The sequence below is a fragment of the Cherax quadricarinatus genome, chromosome 2 (assembly GCF_038502225.1).
Source record: "Cherax quadricarinatus isolate ZL_2023a chromosome 2, ASM3850222v1, whole genome shotgun sequence".
Classification (NCBI taxonomy): domain Eukaryota; kingdom Metazoa; phylum Arthropoda; class Malacostraca; order Decapoda; family Parastacidae; genus Cherax; species Cherax quadricarinatus.
In genome coordinates, this window is record NC_091293.1 from 11,475,049 (window position 1) to 11,487,282 (window position 12,234).

Sequence of the window (12,234 nt, forward strand, 5' to 3'; positions counted from 1 at the left end):
CTAAACTACTGGGAACAGTTGAAGTCTCTTGATTTGTATTCCCTGGAACGCAGACGAGAAAGCTACATAATAATATATACTTAGAAAATCCTAGGACTAGTCCCAAATCTGCACACGAAAATAATTCCTTAAGAAAGCAAAAGACTCGGCAGGAGATGCAACATCCCACCCAGAGAAAAGTATGGGCGCCACGAGTACACTAAGACACAACACAATAAGTGTCAGGGGCCCAAGACTGTTCAAGTGCCTCCCAGCATACATAAGGGATATTACCAATAGACCCCTAAAGTCAGTACCTGACCAGCCGGGCTGTGCTTTGTACGTTAGTTTGCGTGCGGCCAGCAGTAATAGCCTGGTTGATCAGACCCTGATCCACCATGAGGTCTGGTTATGGACCGGGCAGGGGGCGTTGACCCCCGGAACACCCTGCAGGTATACTTAACTAATTCGAGAAATTTTCTTCAGTGGCGAAAATAACCGAGCCAAAATGTGAATTGGATAATGTGTGTGAATGTTGTGAATGTTGTGAATGTAATGTTGTGAATGTAATGTTGTGAATGTAATGTTGTGAATGTAATGTTGTGAATGTTGTGAATGTTGTGAATGTAATGTTGTGAATGTAATGTTGTGAATGTAATGTTGTGAATGTAATGTTGTGAATGTAATGTTGTGAATGTAATGTTGTGAATGTAATGTTGTAAATGTTAAGTTTGTCAGATATTGACAAAACTGTTTATATAATTCTATAATGGTGGCAGTAACTTAATGACGTGAGAACATTACTCAACTATTACCATAGAACTGACAGCCTCAGGATATGGACAACGTTTTTAGAAAGGGCTTTTGACCTGCGTTTATATAGGGCCAGAGGCCTTCAGTGATGTAAGTCCATAGGCCTATGTTCATACAACGCTCAAACAAACATAAAAAGGAGACTCCACATCTCACTTTAACTCTAAGTCTGATCATTATTGTTTGGAATGATGTGTTCACTATGTTGATTATTGCCTCACATCATTATAACTCTTAAAAATTCTTCATCTTTTTCAAGTTACAAGCATAATGAACTTGACAAGTTTTACTCCTTGAAAATGGTAACCATTTTCATTCATATTATATATATGTCAGCAAAGTTGCTGATCCCCTGCATGTGTTATATAGCTTATCTGAGTATCATAGTACCGTCCATATGTTTTACATACACGACCCCTTTGCTAGGCCTAGTGACTAGTTTGTATGACGTCACGTGATCCCGCATGAGTGCGTGGGACGCGCTGCATCGGCCACAGTTCCCCATTAACCAAGTAGGTGACAGGACAGGCAGTTTGGGCTCTCTCCCTTCATACTTTGCTAATACAAGTGTTGCCATCCAACAATTGTGTTTAATTCCAACCATCATATCTCCTACGAACCCCCTACACACACACACACACACACACACACACACACACACACACACAGATAGATATGGAAAGCAGGAAGTGGGAGGTGCATGTCAAAGCAGCAGAAGCTAGGATACAGAGTTTAGAAGAGGAATTGAAAAATCTGAAACAGCCTAAAGAACTAAAGAACATTTTGGGATTGACAACAGAGACTGCTACCTCAGCCACAAATAAGGGGACTGTAGGGAAAGAAGGGGCACAACTGCATGGAGATGCTTTATCAGAGGAGACTGTAGCAAATGAAAGAGCTAAGCTTTATGTGGAGGCCCTAACAGACAACAACAGAGCCCAAGGAAAGCCGAGAAGGGAAAATGACAGGCCACTGAGCCCAAGTACATTAGCCAGTGAAACTGATGAAAGGAAAGCTGCAGTGGAGGAAACCAAATTAAATGAGGGGATACACAGGGATATGCAGTGGGAGAATGAAAGGGTGAGGTCAGTCTTTGTGTATGGGCTCCAGGAAGTCGAAGGGGAAACATATGAAGCAAGAAAACAAGGGGAAAAAAAGCAATTGAAAGCATCATGAAAGCAATAGGAGAAGACGATATGACCCAGCTGGAAAATTTTCGGAGAATAGGGGGGTTTGTAAAAAAAAGAACCCGGCCAGTGAGAGTGACCTTCAAGGCAGAAGCGACTCGGACCAGGATCCTGCAGGAGAAAGCACGATTAAGGGACATGACGGCATACAGGAAGGTGTATCTCGACCGCGACAGAACACAAGAAGAAAGGAAGAAACTGAGAGAGATGGTACAAAGGCGAAAGGAGGAAAGAGAGGGGATGGAGAAGACAGACAGGAGATCCCAGACCCAGGAAGAAGATCAAATACAGCCTCCCTCACAACTTCCTATAGAAGCCTCCCAACCAGGTCAACCCCAGTGCAACCAAACACTCTAAATCAAAACACCCATGCCACATCCAATGCCCCCACCCACTACATTACAAACTTCACCCCCACAGCAACAACCCATAGTTCCTTACCAGGTCTCCCACTTCCCCAACCCCAATATACTTCCCAGATCACAGTCTTAGAAAAGAAGTTGAAGGTGTGGTATACAAATGCAGATGGAATAACAAAAAAGTATGAGGAGTGGCACGAAAGAATCAAAGAGACATCCCCAGACATAATAGCACTCACAGAAACAAAACTCACCAGAATAATAACAGATTCAATCTTTCCATCCGGATATCAAATCCTCAGGAAAGACAGAGGGAGGAGAGGGGGAGGAGGAGTTGCACTGCTCATTAAAAACCAGTGGGGTTTTGAGAAAATGGAAGGAATGGATGGCATGGGCGAAAGAGACTACTTAGTAGGAACAATCCAGTCTGAGGGACATAAGGTGATAATTGCAGTAATGTACAACCCACCACAGAACTGCAGGAGGCCAAGAGAAGAATACGATGAGAGCAACAGAGCAATGATCGACACACTAGCCGAGGTGGCCAGGAGAGCACACATTGAGGGAGCAAAGTTACTGGGTGATTTCAATCACAAGGAGATTGACTGGGAAAACCTGGAGCCCCATGGGGGTCCCGAAACATGGAGAGCCAAGATGATGGATGTGGTACTGGAGAACCTCATGCATCAACATGTTAGAGACACTACCAGAGAGAGAGGAGAGGATGAACCAGCAAGGTTGGACCTTGTATTCACCATGAGTAGTTCGGACATCGAGGGTATCATGTATGAAAGGCCCCTGGGAGCTAGTGATCATGTGGTTCTGTGCTTCGACTACATAGTTGAGCTCCAAGTGGAGAGAGTAGCAGGAATAGGCTGGGAAAAACAAAACTACAAAAGGGGGAACTACTCAGGCATGAGGAACTTCCTTCAAGACATTCAGTGGGAGAGGGAACTGACAGGAAAACCAGTACAAGAAATGATGGACTATGTAGCAACAAAATGCAAGGAGGCAGAGGAGAGGTTTGTTCCCAAGGGAAACAGAAATAATGGGAAGAACAGAACGACTCCTTGGTTCACCCAAAGGTGTAGGGAGGCAAAAACTAGGTGTACTAGAGAATGGAAAAGGTACAGAAGACAGAGAACTCAGGAAAATAAAGAAATCAGCCGAAGAGCCAGAAACGAATATGCACAGATAAGAAGGGAGGCTCAGAGACAATATGAAAATGACATAGCATCAAAAGTAAAGACTGACCCCAAGCTGTTGTACAGCCACATCAGGAGGAAAACAACAGTCAAGGACCAGGTAATCAGACTGAGGAAGGGTGATGGGGAATTCACAAGAAACGACCGAGAGGTATGTCAGGAGCTCAACACAAGATTTAAAGAGGTATTTACAGTGGAAACCAGTAGGACTCCAAGAAATCAGAACAGGGGGGCACACCAGCAAGTGCTGGATGAGGTACATATAACCAAGGAGGAGGTGAAGAAGCTGCTATGCGAACTTGACACCTCAAAGGCGGTGGGACCAGACAACATCTCTCCATGGGTCCTTAAAGAGGGAGCAGAGATATTGTGTGAGCCATTAACAAAGATCTTCAACACATCATTTGAAACTGGGCAACTCCCTGAGGTATGGAAAATGGCAAATGTAGTCCCAGTTTTTAAAAAGGGAGACAGACATGAGGCACTAAACTACAGACCTGTATCACTAATGTGTATAGTATGCTAGGTCATGGAGTAGATCATCAGGAGGAGAGTGGTGGGGCACCTGGAAAGAAACAAGTGTATAATTGACAACCAGCACGGTTTCAGGGAAGGAAAATCCTGTGTCACAAACCTACTAGAGTTTTATGACAAGGTGACAGAAGTAAGACAAGAGAGAGAGGGGTGGATCGACTGCGTATTTTTGGACTGCAAGAAGGCCTTCGACACAGTTCCTCACAAGAGGTTACTGCAAAAGCTAGAGGACCAGGCACACATAACAGGAAAGGCACTGCAATGGATCAGAGAATATCTGACAGGGAGGCAACAACGAGTCATGGTACGCGACGAGGTGTCAGAGTGGGCGCCTGTGACAAGCGGGGTTCCACAGGGGTCAGTCCTAGGACCTGTGCTGTTCTTGGTATACGTGAACGACATAACGGAAGGGATAGACTCAGAAGTGTCCTTGTTTGCAGATGATGTGAAGTTAATGAGGAGAATCAAATCGGACGAGGATCAGGCAGGACTACAAAGAGACCTGGACAGGCTACAAGCCTGGTCCAGCAACTGGCTCCTTGAATTTAACCCTGCCAAATGCAAAGTCATGAAGATTGGGGAGGGGCAAAGAAGACCGCAGACACAATATAGTTTAGATGGCCAAAGACTGCAAACCTCACTCAAGGAAAAAAATCTGGGGATGAGTATAACACCGAGCATGTATCCTGAGGCGCACATCAATCAGATAACTGCTGCAGCATACGGGCGCCTGGCAAACCTACGGATAGCGTTCCGATACCTCAGTAAGGATTCGTTTAAGACTCTGTATACCATCTACGTCAGGCCCATACTGGAGTATGCAGCACCAGTTTGGAATCCACACCTAGTCAAGCACGTCAAGAAATTAGAGAAAGTGCAAAGGTTTGCAACAAGACTAGTCCCAGAGCTACTGGGATTGTCCTATGAAGAAAGGTTGAGGGAAATCGGCCTGACGACACTGGAGGCCAGGAGGGTCAGGGGAGACATGATAACGACATATAAAATACTGCGCGGAATAGACGAGGTGGACAAAGACGGGATGTTCCAGAGATGGGACACAGACACAAGAGGTCACAATTGGAAGTTGAAGACTCAGATGAATCAAAGGGATGTTAGGAAGTATTTCTTCAGTCATAGAGTAGTCAGGCCATGGAATAGCCTAGAAAGTGATGTGGTGGAGGCAGGAACCATACATAGTTTTAAGGCGAGGTATGATAGAGCTCATGGGGCAGGGAGAGAGAGGACCTAGTAGCAATCAGCGAAGAGGCGGGGCCAGGAGCTGTGACTCGACCCCTGCAACCACAAATAGGTGAGTACAAATAGGTGAGTACACACACACACACACACACACACACACACACATATATATATATATATATATATATATATATATATATATATATATATATATATATATATATATATATATATATATATATATATATATATATATATATATATATATATATATATATATATATATACATACATAACTAGGGATCCCAGGGCAGCTAGTTTTCTGTTCCAGCGGCTCAGTGCGGCTGTTCAAAGGGGTAATGCATGCTGCATTTTGGGCACACGCCCCAGCTCTGAGGAGCTGGATGAAATTTTCGCCTTATAATCGGTGATACACACGTAACAACATGTACCGTATATGCCACCTTTATATCAACAATGTATCTCTTAAATCTTCTGTGCCATATTATGTAATAAAATATTCCTATTGGTAAAAAAAAAATAGTTTAAAAGATGGGGTGGTAGGGGAAGTGGAATATTCAAACAGCTTCAGGAAAAAATCCAAATATTCTTCCTTGAAGCCTTTTTATCCACTTCTCCGAGGCTATGGGTCCCACAATTTACACCAGAGGTGGACCCCATCCCATACATATATATATATACATATATATATATATATATATATATATATATATATATATATATATATATATATATATATATATATATATATATATATATATATATACACATCGGTCGATTCCGACCAAGGCAGGGTGGCCCAAAAAAGAAAAGTTTTCATCATCATTCACTCCATCACTGTCTTGCCAACGGGGTCCTTTACACTACAGTTAAAAAAATGCAACATTAACACCCCTCCTTCAGAGTGCAGACACTGTACCTCCCATCTCCAGGACTCAAGTCCAGCCTGCCGGTTTCCCTGAGTCCCTTTATAAATGTCACTTTGCTCACACTCCAACACCACGTCAAGTATTAAAAACCATTTGTCACCATTCACTTTTATCAAATACGCTCACGCATGCCTGCTGGAAGTCCAAGCTCCTCGCACACAAAACCTCCTTTACCCCCTCTCTCCAACCATTCCTAGGCCGACCCATAACCCGCCTTCCCTCTACTGCAGATTTATACACTCTCCAAGTCATTCTGTTTTGTTCCATTCTCTCTACACGTCCGAACCACCTCAACAACCCCTCCTCAGCCCTCTGGACAACAGTTTTGGTAATCCCACACCTTCTCCTAATTTCCGAACTACGAATTCTCTGCATTATATTCACACCACACATTGCCCTCAGACATGACATCTCCACTGCCTCCAGCCTTCTCCTCGTTGCAACATTCATCACCCATGTTTCACACCCATACAAGAGTGTTGGTACAACTATTCTCTCATATATTGCCCTCTTTGCTTCCACAGACTCCTAAATGCACCACTTACCCTTTACCCCCTCATCAATTCTATGATTCACCTCATCCTTCTTAGACCCATCTGCTGACACGTCCACTCCTAAATATCTCAATACTTTCACCTCATCCATACTATCTCCCTCCAATTTGATATCCAATCTTTCGTCACCTAATCTTTTTGTTATCCTCATAACCTTACTCTTTCCTATATTCACTTTTAATTTTCTTCTTTTACATACCCTACCAAATTCATCCACCAACCTCTGCAACTTCTCTTCAGAATCTCCCAAGAGCACAGTGTCATCAGCAAAGAGCAGCTGTGACAACTCCCACTTTGTGTTTGATTCTTTATCTTTTAACTCGACACCTCTTGCCAAGACCCTCGCATTTACTTCTCTTACAACCCCATCTATAAATATATTGAACAACCACGGTGACATCACACATCCTTGTCTAAGGCCTACTTTTACTGGGAAATAATCTCCCTCTCTCCTACATACTCTAACCTGCGCCTCACCATCCTCGTAAAAACTCTTCACTGCTTTCAGTAACCTACCTCCTATAACATACACCTGCAACATCTGCCACATTGGCTCCCTATCCACCCTGTCATACGCCTTTTCCTAATCCATAAATGCCACAAAAACCTCTTTACTCTTATCTAAGTACTGTTCACCTATATGGTTTACTGTAAACACCTGGTCCTCACACCCTCTACCTTTCCTAAAGCCTCCTTGTTCATCTGCTATCCTACTCTCCGTCTTACTCTTAATTTTTTCAATAATAATTCTATCATACACTTTACCAGGTATACTCAACAGACTTATTCCCCTATAATTTTTGCACTCTCTTTTATCCCCTTTGCCTATATATATATATATATATATATATATATATATATATATATATATATATATATATATATATATATATATATATATATATATATATATATATATATATATATATATATATATATATATATATATATATATATATATATATATATATATTTATATATATATGCAATAAGATCACAGTAAACAGGTGATTTCAGAATATGCAAAACAACCACTGCGAAAGAATAGAGAAATTTCAAACGCTTTTGTGACTACTCACATTATCCTTGAAAATGTGAGTAGTCACGAAAGCGCTTTTGAATTTCTCTATTCTTTCACAGTGGTTGTTTTGCATATATATATATATATATATATATATATATATATATATATATATATATATATATATATATATATATATATATATATATATATATATATATATATATATATATATATATATATATATATATATATATATATATATATATATATATATATATATAATATACATATATGTAAACTTAGTCAATTAGCAGGAACTCATTTAAAATTAAATCCTTTCTAAAATTTTCTCTTATACGTTTAAAGATATATTTTTTTTATTTATGTTAATATAAAAATTAATAATTTTGTACCAAAAGACCTTAGAAAACTTACCTAACTTTATTATAACAAGCGCAATTTAATTTAGCCTATTCCAACTAAACATATATTAGATAAGTTTACGCTAATTTAATAATAAACAAACATAATGAAATATATTTTTTTCGTTAGGCTCAGAATGATTTATGCGAAATTTTTGCCTTAACCACTTAACTAGCGATCCTTCGAAGATCATGCACCCAGCAGAGCTAGGCGTTGTTCATGATCCGAGGACACTCCCGTCTGAATACCAGCCTCCACAAGCAGTTTATATAATAATGAATCCACGAGACATGTGGTACTGAAACATTTACTAAACTGCGGGAGAATGTGTCGCTGGATCTAATTTCGACTGGCCGCAGTTTTGTGGTTTCGTTACTATATAAACTGCTTGTGGAGGCTGGTGTTCAAACAGGAGATGGTTGAAATTAGCCTTAAGCTTACCACTACCACGAGTGTCCTCGGATCATGAACAACACCTAGCTCTGCTGGGTGCATGAACTTTGAAGGATCACTGGTTAAGCGGTTATGGCGTTGTGAACGTTGTTCTGTCTCTTGAGGCGGGAGACTGTGGCGGGAGACTGTGTCGCAGAATATAATCCCGGCTGGCTGCAGTTCGGTAAATATGTATACATGACATTAAATAACAGGAAAGTTTTTTACAGTAGCCACTGCTGTGTCCTGGTGTCCTGTCTTCGTCAGTGGGTACTTTCTGCAACCCAACTGTTTTTACCCACAGCCTCAGTAGTTTTCAAGGCAAATATATCCTCACCTTTCTCAAAGCCAGCGTCTATGAACATAATTTAAGTTGTTATGGACGACTGTTGATGAATAAACAAAAGGTGGACTGGAGGCTCGAACAGCGGTCCCCAGATTAATAGGGCCAGAGCTTCACTTAAAGAAAAGAAAGCGAATGCCAGATTGAAGTTCCTCTACAGACAAGCACAGTGTCCACCTACTGAGGCTCGCAGGACCCTATGTCTAGCCCTTATACAATGTCATATGGACTATGCTTGCTCTTCATGGTACTCTGCCTTGACCAAAAAAAAAAAACTGAAAGACAAACTGCAAATCACCCAGAACAAAACAGTAAGATTCATCCTGGACCTGAGTCCAAGAGAACATGAAGGCCAGGATGAATTACAACAATTGGATATGCTGAATGTTGAAGACAGAGTAAAACAACTGAAGTTAAATCAAGTTTATAAAATTGCTCACAAACAGTGTCCAGAATATCTTGCTGCTAATTTTGTCAAGGTTGAGAACCAAAGCAATCATAGTACTAGGGGGAGAGAGCACAACTTTGTAGTACCCACAGTCATTGGCCAGGCTTCAAACACCTTTTATTGTACAGCAATAAAGGAATGGAACAGACTGCCTGCACATGTCAAAGCCAGTCACAGTATGAACCAGTTCAAGAAGAGTGCCAAAAGGTGTCTGATGAATGTAGCGACAGAAAGGGAGGGGAATGATTTTTTTATTTTATTAGCTAACAAACAAATAACTGTAAATAATTCTATTTACATTATTCCTAGTATATCTCCCTTATAATATAATAAGATATTATCTCCTACATTGAATAATAATAATGATAAGGAATTAAAAGGACCCCAATGGAAATAAGTTACTCTGACTTTTTTGAGTGATCCTAGCTTCTCTACACATATGCTGCTATGTATGATAATCCATGTAACTGTACTGTGTATACCTGAATAAACTTACTTACTCACTGGTTTTTGTTTGCAAATTCAGCACTGATCTGGGAGATACGTCACCTTGTAGCCTGCCAGGGAACGGCAATATTTGTTGTCTCTAGATGAAGTTTTATGTTTGGCAACAACTGTGACAAAAATCTTCTTTGGAAATTCTCCTTCAGATTAAGAACGTCAGCACGAGCAACACTGCATACAACAGCTTCAGTCACTGAGTCGACAGTCTTAAAAGCCACTAACCATGAAACCTAGTGTTTTAAATTTCCTCCCATGTCAAACCTAAGAAAGTTGAAGCTAACTATTCTGAAGTTAGTATCTAGACACAGTAGATTCTTCTTCTGTTTTCCCTTAAAATTAAAATTAATAGCTGAAACATGGCAGACAAAACACGCAGATTTACCTAAGGGTTACTGCAAGGTCCTCCTCTCACTTTACCTAAAACATCCATTATCCTCGTTACATTTCCCCCTTGTCTCACTTTACCAGTTCAATTGTAATCAAAGGGCTTTCATATGTAGCCTACAACTGTAAATATAACTAGTAATTTATACCACTAAAAACAAATTACACCAGGTATAACTGAAAAAAATAACCAACATAATTCATAATTTACAAATAACCCGGACCGAAACGTCATCATAAGCTTCTTAGCAGATGACGTTTCGGTCCGACTTGGGCCATTAACGAGTCACACTAACACACGAAAGTGAAGGAGCCTGTGCATATAGGTGAGGACTGGGACGGGGCAAAGACAGGAAGAAAGAAGTGGGGAAGTAGTGGTAGAGGTAATGCTGGTAGTGGTAGTAGTAGTAGTAGTGGTGGTAGAAGGTAGGGGGAGTAGTGGAAGTGGCATAAGAGACAGAAAAGGGAAGTGAAGCGAGGCAATAGTAGTAGTAATAATAGTATAAGTATTAGTAGAGTAGTAGTAGTAGTAGTAGAAACAGAAGTGTAGAAAGTCTAAGGACAAGAAAAATGAGCACAGTTGGAGAGCTATTGGTTCACGTGGGACCAAAATCTCAGCAGAAAAGAACCGATCGACAGAACACACCAAGAGAGAAGAAAAGAACCTAACAAAAAAAAAAAATAGGAAAGGGGAAGAGGGAGGAAGAGGAGAAGAAAATATCAGGTCAAGTCACGAGTGTTCTGAAGTTTGGAGCATTGATAATATAATGAGAAAGGAAGACATCTATTGAGACAAATCAGGACTAAGATTAATATTTAGGAAAGTTGTGTTTAAGGGATCATCAACAAGTTTTAGCAGAGTACCAGTTAATAGGATGACTATGATTTCTAACATGACAGAAAAGAGCATTATTGGTGTCGGCAAGTCTGTACAGCTGTAGACTTAATTAACATTATTGTGGAAAATTACATTTATCTGAATGTATCATTATATACATAACAGTAAATGAACAAAGATAATTATTATTTATCAGTTAGACAAGTAGGAATTTGGGACACCTAGGTCGCAAAAAATGTCCCCCTTCGATACCTACCACTGTCATATCCACAAGTTGCTCTAGACCTATTAATTATAAATAAAAGATACATCACCAGGAATGCTGGTAAATATATAAATTTGTGGACTGTATATTAAATTAATAAAGAATTATATATACACACATATACATAACAGAAGGAGAATATATCTTAATGTCACTCACCAATTTGACTGGAGCTTAAAGTGTATCATACTCAGAAAAAACCCTGTCTACATTTATGATAATAATACTGGCCAGAACTATAAACGTAATATAGACATGACTTAGCTGGGGTTCCTGGAGCTGTCTTGTCCAGTCGCCTGATATCTCAAGTTATGCAGGAATGCACATCCAACAATTTCGCCTCCTATTTGAGAGGTGTCATCCCAATTTTACCTCTAGAGCACGAAAAATTCTTCCCATTCACTAATGTCTGTTACTCCAATTCCAACCAAACAACAATGGCCAGTGTCGTCTCTGCACAGGCGCCGGGTTCCCATTTTCGATAACATCCTTCTTTTAAATACTGTATGGCCATCTATTTACATATAATTACTGTATTTCTGGAAAATATATACAGTATTTTCCACAATTATAATCAACGGCCAAAATCAGAACCACGGCACTAGCATCCCGTCCGACACTCTCGCACAGAGACTTGCTGTGGTTGACTGCGTCGCCAGGATATCTGTGTACGTGAGTTACACACTCCCAGAACATGTTCTAAACGAAAATAATTTATTATAACAATAATAATAAAAATATGCTCATAATAATCATAATAATAATAATAATAATAATAATAATAATAATAATAAT